This window comes from Falco peregrinus, chromosome 8, assembly GCF_023634155.1.
Source record: "Falco peregrinus isolate bFalPer1 chromosome 8, bFalPer1.pri, whole genome shotgun sequence".
Classification (NCBI taxonomy): domain Eukaryota; kingdom Metazoa; phylum Chordata; class Aves; order Falconiformes; family Falconidae; genus Falco; species Falco peregrinus.
In genome coordinates, this window is record NC_073728.1 from 21225862 (window position 1) to 21240786 (window position 14925).

At 38.3% G+C, this 14925-nt stretch overlaps 1 protein-coding gene and 1 long non-coding RNA gene across 7 annotated transcripts in view; one reads left to right on the plus strand and one right to left on the minus strand.

The window, feature by feature from the left end:
* The window catches only part of DYNC1I2 (dynein cytoplasmic 1 intermediate chain 2), a 32571-nt gene extending 32126 nt beyond the window's left edge, over window positions 1-445 (minus strand). Inside the window, exon 1 of one of the 5 annotated variants that reach the window (XM_055812046.1) lies at window positions 286-445. The gene's annotated coding sequence lies outside the window, so the exon portion shown is untranslated. Of the gene's footprint in view, window positions 1-11 lie in introns of all 5 variants that reach the window. The other 4 variants (XM_055812049.1, XM_055812045.1, XM_055812047.1 and 1 more) reach the window with 4 other exon arrangements.
* LOC114012080 (uncharacterized) lies at window positions 421-14925 on the plus strand. 2 transcript variants are annotated; one of them, XR_008748409.1, is made up of 6 exons: window positions 421-533; window positions 3129-3214; window positions 9540-9598; window positions 11010-11128; window positions 12384-12532; window positions 14796-14919. It is a non-coding gene; the product is annotated as an uncharacterized LOC114012080 (long non-coding RNA). The 2 variants fall into 2 exon arrangements; XR_008748410.1 differs by lacking the exon at window positions 12384-12532 and having other exon boundaries at window positions 14796-14925.

A 14925-nucleotide genomic window follows, 5' to 3' on the forward strand; every position in this document is an offset into this window, starting at 1 on the left:
GCGCCCCTCACTTGACAGGGCTCGGCCGCACACAGTGGGGTCCCCGCCGGGCGGCGGCGGCGCCGAGCCGGGAGGAACCGCGGCGACGGGCGCGGCTCGGCCGCCGCTGGACAGCAGCGCACCTGGCAACAGGACCGCCTTCCGCTCCAAGCGCCCCTCGGCCGCAGCACCCTTCCCCGCTTCCGCCGCCTCACAAAGGCGCCGGCAGCTGACAAGCGGCAGCCTACGGCGGGCGCCGAGGATCACACCAGCTCCGAAAGCGTTGCGGGATGCGCAGGAACTTACAGGAACCGCGGAAGTACACAGTGGCCCGTACAGTACGCGGAGCGCTCAGCCACCAACGCCCCGCTCGTTCGCGCCGTCAGGGAGAGCGATCTGACAGGAACTCGCGCGGGGGACGCGGGCGAAGGGGGACGCGGCAGCGGGGCGCCGCCAGAGGCCTGGCACCCAGACGCCGCCGCGCGGCGCAGAGCAGCGCCGCCCAACCTGCAGCGCGCCCCGCTGGGAGGGCCCCGGCCCCAGCGCCCTGCCGCGTGAGTGTGGGGCGGGCCGCGTTGCATGATGGGAACTGTAGTCTGGGGGGAGCGAGCGGCAGCGCGGGGGCAGTGGCCGTGTCGGGGTCTCGCGGTGTCGCCTGGCGGGGGCCGGGCGGCCTCGCTGCGCCCCGCGCCCGAGGGAGCGGGCGGTGCCGGGCAGCGCAAGCCCGGGCGGGACGCCGGTGCGGGGCTTCGCTTTCTCCTTCGGTGTGGGTTCCCGGGGAGCGAGGCTCCGTGCCGGGCAGCCGCCGGCGTGCCAGCGGCCCAGCGGTGACACGCGGCGGCCCAGCGCCCCACTGGCTGAACTGCCGATCGTAGGCTGGGCGGGCTGGTGGCCATCACCGCCTCAGTGGCCTGAGGATAAAATGCGTTAAAGCCTCATTTACTGTCAGTTGTCAGGCTAGGGACAAAGCTGCCCACCCTAGCCCTGCTCGGCGTGGGTGCCGGCAGGGGGAGCTCGGCGGGCGGCGGGACGGGGAGTGACGGTGGGCGCGAGCGGCCTGACGGTGGGCGCGAGCCGGGGCGGGGCGTGCCCAGCGCACCCCGCGCTGCCCGTCGGGCGCCACTGCGGGCGCACAGCTCGTTTTGGTACGTGTACCGACGGTTAGTGACTTGGCCGCTCCCCGGTTTCCTAAGTTAGTAAGTGTATTGCCACTTGTATCCTGTGGAAACACGCGTCAGGTTTTTCTCCCTTTTTTTCATACCTGCTGAGCCGGTGGTGCTGACTGCTCTCTCAGTGGAGAGCTTGGTTCCTCAGACCGCTGATCTTCCAAAACTTGTGCTAACCAAAGGGGAATTAATATGGACAACTCATACAGCTTCAAGTGAGGCAGATGTTCACAGCACTCTATGAAATTTTTAGTTTTTAGAAACAGTAGCTATCAGCTCCAGAGAGGGTTACATTTCTGCTATTAAAAATTGGAATAATTTCTTTAAAATCACTGGATCTACAAACATTTATGTCTGTCTAAAATCCCACTCATGAGCACTGGAAAAAGACTGCATTTGCAATCAAGATCTCTCAGGCTGCAATGCAGTTAGGTACCATAAACTGAACAGGTTGCTTGGTATTTCGCTGAGGTAGCTCCCAGGAGAACTTCAGTTGCTGCAGGAATCAGCACTGATTATTCACTCCTCTGTAGTCTTCTGTGTGAGTCAGGATTCGTACTACACCTTAAGAAAAATTAGAAAAACTGTCTGTTGTCTAGATGGCTTCTGATCATTGAATAACCCCCGTGCCTTTTGCGAGAGTATGGGTGTTACCATTCAGAGAAACTCTAAGTGAAACTGTCAAAGAAAATTGTATGATGTGCAAGAGAAGAGGTTGCATTTTTCTTCAGAGATGGAAATATGAAGATGATAGTAATGAACTTCCACGAACAGCTGTTGTCTTTGAATTTATTTGCCAGAGTTTTCTAACAACACTTACAGGAATGTGTGCACCTCAGAACAGGAATGTGTGTTTTATTTCTGTACTTTACATATGCTTCTTGTTTGGCCATAAAGTATGAATTTTTTATCTGAAGCTTTCCAGTAATATTTTTCAAGTTTAAATTTAAAATTATGAATGTATTTCATGTTTGTAATGAATTTAGCCAATTGATTTTTGAAATTGATCTTCAACACTTCATTTTAGAACCCAGAAACTACAATAGCTAATTTTTGCAGCACTGACTTCCCCCTTTTTCTTTGTAAAGGCTAGCTGTAGTTTTCAAATCGCTCTATCTGGATCAGTTTAGCAGTACACAAACAGTGACAGAATGCTGTACACAAATGCGTTTGTGATTTTTTAGCAGTCATCGATCTCACAAGTAATAGCAGTTTAAATAATCCGATACACTTTTCATCAGCTGAAAGGCTCATGAGGTATATGGTGGGAGGACAGGTTTGAGAAAGCACACTGTTTGTAGGTGTTTGCAAGTGAATGTTTCCTTCTAGCCTCAGCTTCCTGGTGACAGTATCTTTTGGTATAGTGAACCCCAATTTTGTATGGTTTCTGCGAGTGTGAAGAACTCGTACTGTGACATGGGCTCTTTCCATACCTAGGACTGGGAAAACAGGTTGTGGGGCATTTTATGCACCCATCCTATGCATTGGGTCTAGGATGAACGCAGCTTGGTTAAGACATGAACACCAGATTTAAGTGATTGTGTACCTGTGTAAACAGAAGTAGTGTATTATTGAGAAGTTATTTTGAGACATGTAAAGGAATGATAAAAATACACCAGGTCTCTGCTGCGGATGGGCAAGAATCCAGGCTAAACACAAGAAGATATCATTTGATTCAGAAGAGCCTCTATTTCTATCTTTTGGAGAACATTAGACTTCCATACTGCCTGAATCAGAAGAAGGGTAGATACAAAGGCAAGTGGGCCCTTACCTTGCTTTGTCATCTCATTGTACTGCTGGAGAACAGTGATTTGTTCTGTAGCAGGAGCCCAAGATCTATGCTGGAGAGGGCAGTTCCCTCCTCAAGTAACTGCCACTGCTGTGCTGTCTTCTCTAGCAGTACGAGAGTCTGGGAAAAGGCAGCTAGCATACCCTTCTCCATTAAGGCTCCATTGTAATTTACTTTTTCTTCTCATATTTCAGGAAAATAAAAGTCCATCTTACAGACTTACTGGAGCTGAAATCATCAGGAAGATCTCATCCCAGAATATAAAGGCAGAACTTTTCTGGTATCATTTAATAGTCTGTGCCTTTCCCTTAGAAAATTTGCTGCAATCCTAATACAGGTTTCTAGACAGCCCCCCCCCCCCCCCCCCCCCCCCCCCCCCTTTTCCTGTTCCTGCTAGATGAACATACATTTTTTCTGTTGTGTGAAAATAAGGTGATGGTCCTTTCCGAGATGAGAACACTTTTGCAATCTGGTAACCTTTGGTACAAAACACATACACTAGTGAATGGTCAAGCACTTAAGAGTGATTCACTACTAAGCATTACAGAAAATAGGTTTACCAGCTGAAAAATTCCAGTGCAAGTTCTCCTTCCTCAGTGTGGTCTGTGAATGGTATTCTCATTTTTTTCTATTATGTGGTTAAGAGAGGAGGCAATGAGAGCTTCTTAAGGGATCCTATAATGCACCAAAACCTTTACTAGTTCTAATGATTTTAAGAGAGAGTATGAAAACTGTCAAGAGATCAGCGAAAAGAACTGTTTTCAGATACGTTGTATGCCAGGCTATGTTCTACCCTCAGTTTGTGCACCTATCTTCCATTTACCTTCATGGAAGTTTTGTGTATTCATCAAAGGGAGAATATATTTGGCTATGCATAAAGATGATAGAGTTCCTTTTGTGTGTAGTATGTTAGCGTTACTAGCCAAAAAGCTAATAGGATAAATAGGGAGAGAGTAAGTGTTCACTTTTTCAGGGGATTTTTTTAAACTTTTCATTAGGAATTCAATTGTTTTTCTGTATGTAAGCAGAAAGAGTATCTCATATAATCTTAAAGTATATTTTAGACTAGAATTAATATGATCAAAGGCACACTAAAATACTAACTTCTGCTAAAAATGAATGCGCTTTCCATCCAGTGACATCAAATTATCTCACTCTAGAAATGTTGAACAATTACCCATATCAAGTACTTCATATTAATTTACAAATTACAAAAAAATTACAAATAAGAGAATTAAAAAGACTCAAGTGACAAGACCACAGAGATTAGAGTTTAGGATTCCTAGCTTCTGTTCTTCTTTACATAAAGCAATATTTATTCTCCCGTAAAGTTAACTTTTCATGTTTTCACATTCTACTGAGAGTTAGTTGAGTCACTGACTCACAGCATCAGCCAGTTCTAGTCAATAAAGACTGGTGCCATGGAGTCATTTTACTGCTAATAGCAAAGTAAATAAAGGTAGAGTTTGTTCCTTTTCTTGTTCTTTGCTAAGAAACTTGCCAATGTGTTGGAGGGAGGTCTGAAAAATTACATGGCATTAAACTATAGAGCAAACACATAAACAGCAATTTTTAATATAAAAAATTTCTCATAATATCACCTACTTTTTAACTTAAATAAATCTGTACTTCTAACACAAGTTGCAAGGCAGTAGATAGTTGGCAATGCATTTGTTACTAGCAGAACACAAGCTCCTGGGCTGTATTTTATAAAACACCTGAGCGCAAAGGGGATGGCATAGTAAATCTGTAACAATTACTGCAGCCATCTGGTTTATAGTAAGCACCTGCTGGCACGTCACAAGTGGCAGAGCAACTGCAGTGAGAAGGGACAAGGTAACAGGGATGTGTTCCATGACCCAATACAGAGACTTGGTCCATACTGGAAGTAGCCCTTCTATGGCTGAATATTTACCAGAATATGATAGAACTTCATCCTTGTTGTTCACAGAAGTAATGTGCCAACAGTGGTGTTTAAGCCTTGTGTAATTTGGAATGCTTGTAAGGGACATCCTGTGAATCTTGCAAGTTTTTGTGTAAGAAAACCTGTTTTGAAAATCTGGCTGACTGTCAGTGGAGACTGTTGCAGCTAAACTATATTTGAATTTGATTCAGACTTTTATTTATAGATTGGTTTTCTACACTAACACATCATATTGTCTTAACCTGTTTGTTGGATTTTTTTAAAATCAGGATAAATTTGATCTTTCTACCTGGCTTGAAAAAAATTTGACCACATTAATATCCTGTTATTTATTTGACAAGTGTTTTGGGTTGTGTTTTCTTGTGAAACAGTCTTATCTGTGCAAGTAGTTTGTTTAAAAAAAAATTACGAAAAAAGTAATTATTTAGTTTTTAATGGTAAGTGCATCTGTATTAAGACAGGAAAAGAAAAAATTGCAAAAGGCCTTCTGTAAGGCTTGTAAATGGAGCATATATGTGTGAGCTTGTATAGATTTAATTAAGTGTATATCTTTCCCATGACACATGATTTTAAAACTCAAGAAAAACATAAGACAATGAAATGCACACATTATATAATGTTAAATATAAATTTAAATAGCTGCTGCTTTCAGTTTTTTAAAGACTGAGAGAAGTATACAGTTTCCTGCAAATAAGGAAATACCCACATATTTTGCTGGTATGTATGTGTATAAGTGGATACTCTACTGCTGGCAAATTTTTATCCAATAAATGCTTTTAACCATAGGCATAGTCATCACAGGTCTTGATGTCTGTCAGCGTTCAGTTTTCCATGGAGTCAAATCTCTCATTTCTGTTAGAAAAACTTTTATAAGATATGAGCCTGTTTATCCTAGAGAAAAACAGTTTGTGTTTTCGTTTTGTTAAATTTGCTACTGGAATCTCTTCTATCTGGGTATTTTTAACAGGCGATTAGACAGCTATTATATGTTAAAGTACACTGATTCTGCTAATGCAGGTTGGACTAGATCTCTGGATATCTTTCCAAGTCTGTGTTCCCTAAGGTGCTGTGAGTACAGGAAGAAAAAAGAAAAACTGATGTAATTCTTCTCATGCAACACCTTCTTGTGAAACAGCAATCTGGAATCTTTTGCAGCTTTAGTGGCTTACAGCCAAACTGTGCTTCTTTGCAAAAAGTAAACAATTTGAAAAAATTCAGTTCTTCAACTACATCATACTTGCAGAAAAATATTTTTTTTAAATGTTTTTAATTTCATTATAATAAAATATTAAATATATGTTTATAGCTGTGGACTTGCATTTATGTTGCATGAAATAGAGTATGTTCAGATATTCTTGAAAAAATCTACATGTTTGATTTGGCAGGTTTTGTTCTGCATTACATATACAAAGCAGGGGTCTAACTAACCTGTTAAATCTAATTTTTTATAGCGATATGACAAAAATTAAACAACATTATTTTTGTTAGTATTGCATCTAGTAGTAATGCTAGCAAGCTCCAACACGTATTTACAGATATGTATGTAGGAGCAAAATGTACTTACAGGTGTTTTTAAAGTCAGCGGAAGTATGCGCTATTTAAGCAATAGTCTCATTAATCAGGAAAATTATCTTTCATTTCACTATAGTTATAAAGTATTACATCTTTTCTTGCTACTCATTACCCTAAAGGTGGCTGTAGTTCAGGAGTGAGAAAAAAATTCATTCTAGATACCTGCTTAATTTGTTGTGTATGTCTGCAGACGGTTACTGACCAAATGTTATATTTAAAGCAGCTATTTGGAGTTCAAGATGAAGTAAAAAATACAGACCCATTAGCAAGATGAAGTAAAAAATACAGACCCATTAGATTTAATAATTTTATATTTATCATTTTAATGTTTACTGATAAATCAAACATATTTTAGAATTTCATTCTCTGAGAGAAAGCAGGTTGTGTCTAGTATGTAGAACAGTTCCCCTTCGAAGGGACCATTCTCCCAGCTCTTGTCCTTGCTCTGGAATTGTGGGGACAAGTGACTTAAGTCACTTCTTAAGACTCCTTCGCCTTGGTATCGAAGGAGGAAAAGTGGTGTTTTGCCACCAGTGGTTCCTAGGTTACAGACATAGCTTTATTTTCTCTTAGTCTGTGTTTCTTAATGTGTCAAATTAACCATATTTGTTTCAATATTTCTTACAGATAAAGCTATGTGAATTGGTATTTGAAAGGAAGCTTTTTGAATGGAAGACAACAGATAGAATTTTGAGTGTTATTCAAATCAGATCTGCATGGCCTAGATTGCAGAGATCTAACTTCTTTACTAACAAAGAAATTAACAATGAATCATACCTGCATGATTTCTGAGCTTTTCCTCCTGCCATATTTCACAAGCTGATAGAGTTACCCTCATGACATAGGTATAAATTAAGGGTGACAAATATTATCCAGATTTTTACAGGAGTTAACTCAAAAACAGTCACAGATATTCAAGGGATGGTTAAAAATTGCCCTTCCAACTCCTAGATCCATGTTTAACTCAGAAGAACATACTAGTTTTCTTAAATACCAAATAATACTTAAAGTAAATATTTTAAATGACTGCAAATTCTAAATTTGTAAAGTTAAAAGATGACCTCTACAGGGTATAGATTTCTATGGACCATTGTTTGAACCCCTGAAACGTACTAAAGCAAATTTCATATTAATTTCCATTGAGAAGGAGAATTACTTTACATAGAAAATGATCAAAAGTGTCAGAGCGGATATGCTATGTTAATAACAGGAGGTGAGACAGTGAGGGTAGAAGAACTGATGGGACACTTAAGGTTCAAGGGATTCAACACTTTTCATTTATGCTGGAAAAAATGTAAATGATGTCACCCTCGCCTCCTGGTGCAAAGTTATCAGACATCACTAAGTGATATCTCTGACATTAAAATGACTGGAATCTCATTTCTTTCTATTGCTTTTCTTTTGGAAATGTTACAATAGCTTATTGCAAATGAAACAAAAATCCACATATATAATGGAGCAGAATGGTTTGTGGTGTCAATGCCGGATTATTGCTGTTCTGTCTCAAAGTTAATTGAAATCCAAGATGTTTGTAGCAAAGCTGTAATGAGACACTGACAAATACCTTTCTGCCCCACTGGAAATGTAAGCTTTCTATTGAACATTTTGTCCTGGTAAATTCCATCTGCAATAGGAATAGGCATTTTGCATTTGAATCAAGAAGGTCACTACTTGGGATCAGATGATACGGTGTACACTCCACTTGCCTTTAGATGAAATTGATCCTTTACTGTGTTGAACATAAGACTGTGAATTTTTACACCTAATTATCTTACTGTTTCATCTAGATTAATTTGGAATGCTAACACTACTGCTGCTTTTTGGTCTTTGCGTGTATCGGTGACAGTTCTCTTAAAAGCCAATTATTCCCTAGACAGTAATACATTTTAAATACTCAGGTACAATTCTTTACTAAATAAAGCAGAATAAGATCACAATGTTTCATTTGTTGGTAATGTATTTCATCATTTGATAGAACTGAATATTTGATAACATTTTCCTCACTTTTGCAGAAGTAAAGCAATGGTTCTATATATAATTACTCAATAGGAAACTCATTTACTTCTAAATACCTAGAAACTAGACTATGTATTCAACATTTTGATTGTTTTACTCATAAATAATCCAATTAACTTCAGTGAAGAGAGGCACCATAAAACTGAGTGGCACTTGCAGTGTGTTCACTCATCTTCAGTGCTGAAACTTTCATTACCTTTCTTTGCAAATGTGACTTATTTTTTTTATAACATAAGGTCAGTTATACCAAGTGTATGTACAAAATCAGTATTTTTTTCCTTCTTTTGTTTTTACATGAATATATGCTCTTAGCATTTTCGGTTCACATCAAGTGTGTAGATTATTTGTGCAAAAAAAATGGGACAAGATCTCTAGCTATGGAAGGGATATTGTGAAAAGCATAAATAGCAGCTAGTCTTTGCTGGTATGAACCTGTTCTGATTTAAATCGATGGAAATTTCACTGCTGACTGCAGTGAATGCAGGATCAAGTCCTCAACTCTTTCTGAACATCAATTAGATGCGTTCTTAATAGGCTTTCATGCCTTTGAAAATCTGTCTCTAAATTACTGTTGGAAACCAATCAATTAGATATTGGAGTTCATTTTATTAAAATAAATTCCACAATGTTGTGTAAAATGAAAGCAAATGCTGTAGTTTACTGGCTTTTTATTTATCCAAAAAGATTAAGCTATATCAGGGAATGTCAGATCACCTTGGTTTATTTGCTGAAACATGTAGGACTCAACAGAATGCTGATGTGACTCTGTGTATTTGAATTGTTTCTGCACTGCGAAGAATAGCGCTGCTACTAGGAAGCTGAGAGATGAGAAATTGCTATGTCAGGCATTGGGCTGAAATACATTTTAAATAGACTTTTTGTATGGTACTGTAGCAACTGAAAACTATGATTCAGTGTCTGCTAAGAAAATGTTGGAAACGCTTTACAACTTTCTTAACCAATACTAAATTTGCCAGTTCAGTAACAGTGGATAACCCAAAATACAATCATTAGGGAATACTAAGAAATTTTTAATGTAAGAACTGTGGCTTATTCTGATCTGGATTTATTTTGAATCTTCCATTGTTCACAGGAGATTCAGTGGTAGCTGAAGAGTACATGACACAAGCTGGCAAGGTGGTACAGCATAAGGTCTGCATAAAGCTAATTTTTCTACTTCTGCCATCTTCATCTGCTGTCTTTCGGGCTCAATAATCTGTTTCCTTAAACTGCATTATTGGTAAATGTTATATTGACCATGAAATCATATAATGTTGTGTGATATATTATACTACGTGCTGTATTTACCTAGAGAACAGCATATTCTTTTGAAATCTTAGCTAGTTATATAGCTTTTATAGATTTAAAATTATGTTAACATCTATTTTATGTAATTAAGATACATTTAAATTGAGATATTATAGTACCATATATTTATTATTATATAAATTATGATTATGTAATGTAGGTAATGTATCAATACATGCATACAGAATTTATATTAATTTATGCATAATTCATATAATATTGAGCTTATTATTAGTTTTATTGAATAAATTCAGATAGTGAGTCAAGTCAAAAGATTCTGTAATTACTTTATAACTCTAACAGAACCAGAGAGGAAACAAACTTCAGGAGAAAATTCAAAACAAAATATTTTTTAAAGCAATGTTTGAGGAGTTATTATATATTACTTATTTATAATTAGGAGGGGAAAAAATAAAAAATTTGAATGGGAATAAGAAACTATTGTAATTGATAAATATTTTAAAAGCAAATGTATCTATATGTATTTGATCCTCAAAAGCTACTGAATGCACTACTGAATGCATTCTCTTCAAACTGAAAATGGTAAAGATGTGACTGTTAGTCTGGGAGCAAACATGGGAAGTATTGGCCTGGAGGTAATTGTTTTGAAAAGTTATTTTAAGCTAATGAAAAGAAGGTCATAGAATAAAAGTGCCATTTCAACCATGTAAGTGTAATAAAATCAGCTAATGTAGGAGTGCATTCTGGCAAGAATAAATAAACATTGCAAAGCCTGATATGGCCACTATGGAATACAGAAATGTATCCAAGTGAGTAAACATCAAATGAGGGATTATCCCTACTTGTGAAGAATCCATTCCAGCAAGAAATTGAACCATGGACTACTGCATCTGAAATTCGTAGGGCTCCCTAGAGAGCTAAAAGGGAATCTGCAGATTCTGTCATCAGTACACCAAAGACCTGTGCACTGTACTGTAGTGCAGAAAAGTACACGTTCCCCATATTTCCCTTTTTAAAAGACTTCTTTCAGAATACTAATCAGACTTTGGTGTTCTGAGTTTTTAAAAGTACAGCTAGGTTCTCTTTGCTGTTGCTTTGCATTTGAATGCAAGAAAGAAGTTCTGATTTTCTAAATGTATTAAAATAAGAACAAAAATATTGTGACATGCTGAAATGGCTTGGAAGGTGAATAGAAGGTTCTAAAATGCTACTGAATGTGCAAGCTTGCAATAGTAACAGTAATAACAGGAAAAGAGAAAAGCATTTATGGACATATACTTTATTCTGTATTTAGGTTGAAGTGGAAAGAGGCTGTCCAAAGCAAAAAACAGAAAGACAACCAGATCTGTGAAACTAGGTGTCAGGAAACTGGGGAAGTGTGGAGGAAGACATTTCTGAGGCTACAGTATAAAGGTATTAGGCATAAATCAGAACTGATTTTGTACTGGAGGACCTGCCAGAATTACGGTGCTAGAATATATTGATGCAGGAACATCCTACATGTATTGCATATGGCTCTGACAACTTCCAGGACACCACGCTAGACCACTCCAGAGCAAAGAAATTATCAATGGATAGTGAGTTGAAGAGAGAAAAGATTTTTTTTTATACCTCTATTAATATGGTATAGCAAATAGAAAGAACTGCTGAACAAGATAATAACAGATTGGATGTGAGTCAGAGATGATGTTAATAACATATGTATAATGCCTGTCACAAAAAAGCTTTTCTACTTGAAGCGTTGAGTGTAGTAATTTAAAACATATATATTTTAACAGCTGTCAAAGAGATAGGAGATAAGTAAGTGAGGATAAAATCATGAAATTATTTCTTTCAAAGTGACAATGATTTTTGGTGACCAAAGGGTATTACTTTGGGGTCTAATTTTGTAGCTAAAATGAACACCAAGAACTATAATGACCTCAACAGTCAATTATGGATGTTCAACAGTTCTAAAAAAAAGTCCTAACGCATTTCAAAGTAGACACATGTAAATGGACACATGCCAAGTCAACAGTCCCCTTGAAAACTGTGGTCAACCAGTACAACTGTCTTTTTACTTGGATAGCTGTTTTGTTTGGAAAAGAAACATGTTAGGAGATTCTGTCTCTGCACTGGAGAGGTAATGTGATCTGTTAAAATGAATACTACAAAAGACTTTACACTTTTACTATTTGTTTTAAACTTTGTCATTTGTATTTCTGCCACACTTTCAAGTGGCAGGCTCGCTGTCATGTGTTTTACTTCTTATATGATCAGGAAACCTGTGACAGACCTTTTTTTAATTTTTTTTTATTTATTTTAGAAACAGTGTGCCAGTTCTCTCTTAAACACTGTTCCCTGATTGACTTTGCCAATGTAAAAAGTGTGATTTTATCCAGGTCATCCTTTCCTTATCTTTTATTTGTAAGCCTTGTTTGCACTAAGAAGTATTTTTAACTAAATAAACTTCTGATTAAAATTTAATGCAATTTTAATTGAGCAAGTACAGATCCTTTTTACAGAATCCCCGAGCTTACTTTAAGATACGTAATTTTAACTTAGGATATGGTTTGCATAAACATTTCTTTTAGTGACTCTCCTGGCTAATATAGGTTTCACTGTGGACACCCATTCTCACCCGTGTTCCTCTTTTAATTTGGTTTGTTGTTTGTGTGATCGTGTGAAGAACTGGAGCAGTATTCCAATACAGTTCACCACATAACCCTGCCGACACTTACATTACCATGATGAAGGAGGAAGTTAAGAGTCAGAAACAAGAGGCAGGATGTCACGGAAGTTCTTCTGTCCATGTGCTCATCTTATCCTTACTGTAAGGTAGAATATGTTAGTTTAATCAATTTTCAGCAACGTTTGTGAATGCACCCATAGAAAACATGAATGCAGGACTATTCTGTTAATTCTGCAAGGCTTTGTAACTTTTTTTTTTTTCAGTCCTGTGTCCAGCTGCATAAAGATAGTGGATTAGGGCTTATCATATACAAAACTGTTCTGAAGAATCAAAATGTTTTAGCAGAATATCCCAGCAGTGAGAACTGTGCAGAAGTTAAGATATGGTTAAATAGTTTTGCCAACCTTTAATGAAAAACACTGTTGTAAAGAAACGTAAGCATATATTCAAGTCAGTGAAAACTAACTTGATAAGCTGTCTGACATAAAATTCCATGTGATTTGACAATATATCCGGAAAGGAGGGTCCGTGTTTCTGAAAACTAGATTTCCAGTAACATAGTAATGAATTGCAGCACATCTTTGCCAGTGCTTTTTGACCCAGAGAAGCATAAAAGATCTTTCATTTTGTTTATTCTATAACAAATGGCTGCATGTGTGTGATAACACTCATAAACAACATTGACTTGTGGAGTGTTAATGAAAAATCTCATCCAGAAAGTATGTTTATTTTAGGCAAAGCAGATGTATTCATAATTTCATCTTTGGGGTGATATACAGACATTTTTACTGTAGAAATACAGTCCTGATCTTCAGTCATAGTACTCAGTTGCAATCAATACTTTGGCCCTTATCTACTGTTGTATGTTTGTATTACTGACATAAATAGGGGCCCCAGTCAGGAACAAGGAATTTGCTGTACAGTGCCTGTACAAATAAAAAGGAAAAAGATGGTTCTTCACTGATGGGTCCTACAAAAAAAATATAAAATAGGTTGGACGGAGGTAGACAGTTTAGTATTAAAAAGATCAAGACAATATTGGCTAGGATGATAAATAGCGGTTTCAGTGTATCAGTAACTGAAGCACTGTCAGGTTTTGTGAAGTGCCATGGAACAAGGTAGTTTTAAGGGAAGAGCTCCAGAGAGCTAGCAAAACTGGATCCCAACAGCTTAGACAACTGCTTAGGCAACTGATGATTGGTAAGCAACACTTAAATCATGGCATATTTTTATACGCTCTGGCTAGCTTTTTTACTTTTACTACAAATAGGATACGAGTCCTCTCAAACTGGCAGAAGCTAACCCATGCTTAAGTATACACTAAAAACACTTGATGGGCAGTTGTGCGGAGTAGCACTTGGGTATATGGCTTTTAGCATGTTTCATTATGCAGTGATTTTCCAGTGTAGATGTATCTTTGAATAAGCATTAGTTGGATTTTATTATACTTCTAAAGCATCAGAAATTAATTAATGCCTTGCATTTAGAAGCACAGTCAGTTCCATCAGTGCAATCATCAGTCCCTCAGTTGAACCTGGCAGTGGACAAAGTTAGACCTGCTGGCACTGCTACAGCCAGGCAGAGAAAGAGGAAAATGAGGTAGTCTAGCAATCAAGAGCCATTTGATGAGTTGTCAAATGAAACTATGTCAAAACAAAGTCTCTTGCCAGAGATAAGGTATGTTGGTCATACAAAGCAAAACAGAGTGCCCTAAAACTGATGTGCAATGACCTGTGACATTTACATAATTAATTGATGTAGCATCATTTGACATCTCTGAATTTCCAATTGTATAGGTGATTGATACAGATGACAGTAATAGTGCAAGAAGGCATTATATATGTTATAAAATCATATTTACCCTCCAGATATTTTTTAAACAGTATGAAAGCACATGCAGTGATATTCTTGAAAATATCCTTGCAGTATATATTTATTTATATTTTGTTATTAAGTATAGGGGCAACGTGCTTGTCATTTTGCAAAAATAGCTCAATAGGATTCAGTTAATAAAGCAACAGCAGTCTGGAAAGCTGGGAAGCTGTCAGCAAGACTTCTGTTTTTCTATTTGAAATCCAGTTTGGACATATATGTAAGATTTTTGACATTTTTTTCCTATTTGATAGGAAAGCACTATGTTTCTAGCTAGTTTCCACTGATGTGGTGTATATATATAGCTCCATACACTGTTTCCTTTTCATTGGCACTTTTTCCTTTCCTTTCAGAAAAGCTCTCCTAGTTATACTGCTGACTGTAATCATGTCCAGTAGGTTGCTTTTAAAAAACCCTCATTGTACAGGTTTTTCTGTTGGGTGGAAATAGTATCCACCGTTTTGTCTTTTTGATCAATCTGATGAATTGTCTTTCATCTTCATAATGTCACCTCCCTGACCTGTGCTGCAACTGTAGAAAAGAAGTGAGGCAAAGAAGTGCTGTCAGCTGCTGGTAGTTTTGTCCCAGTCCTGCACTGCACCATATGAGTTAATGAAATGGCCCAGAGAACTACTGGAAAGAAAGTGACCTGTTATCCTGTTACAAA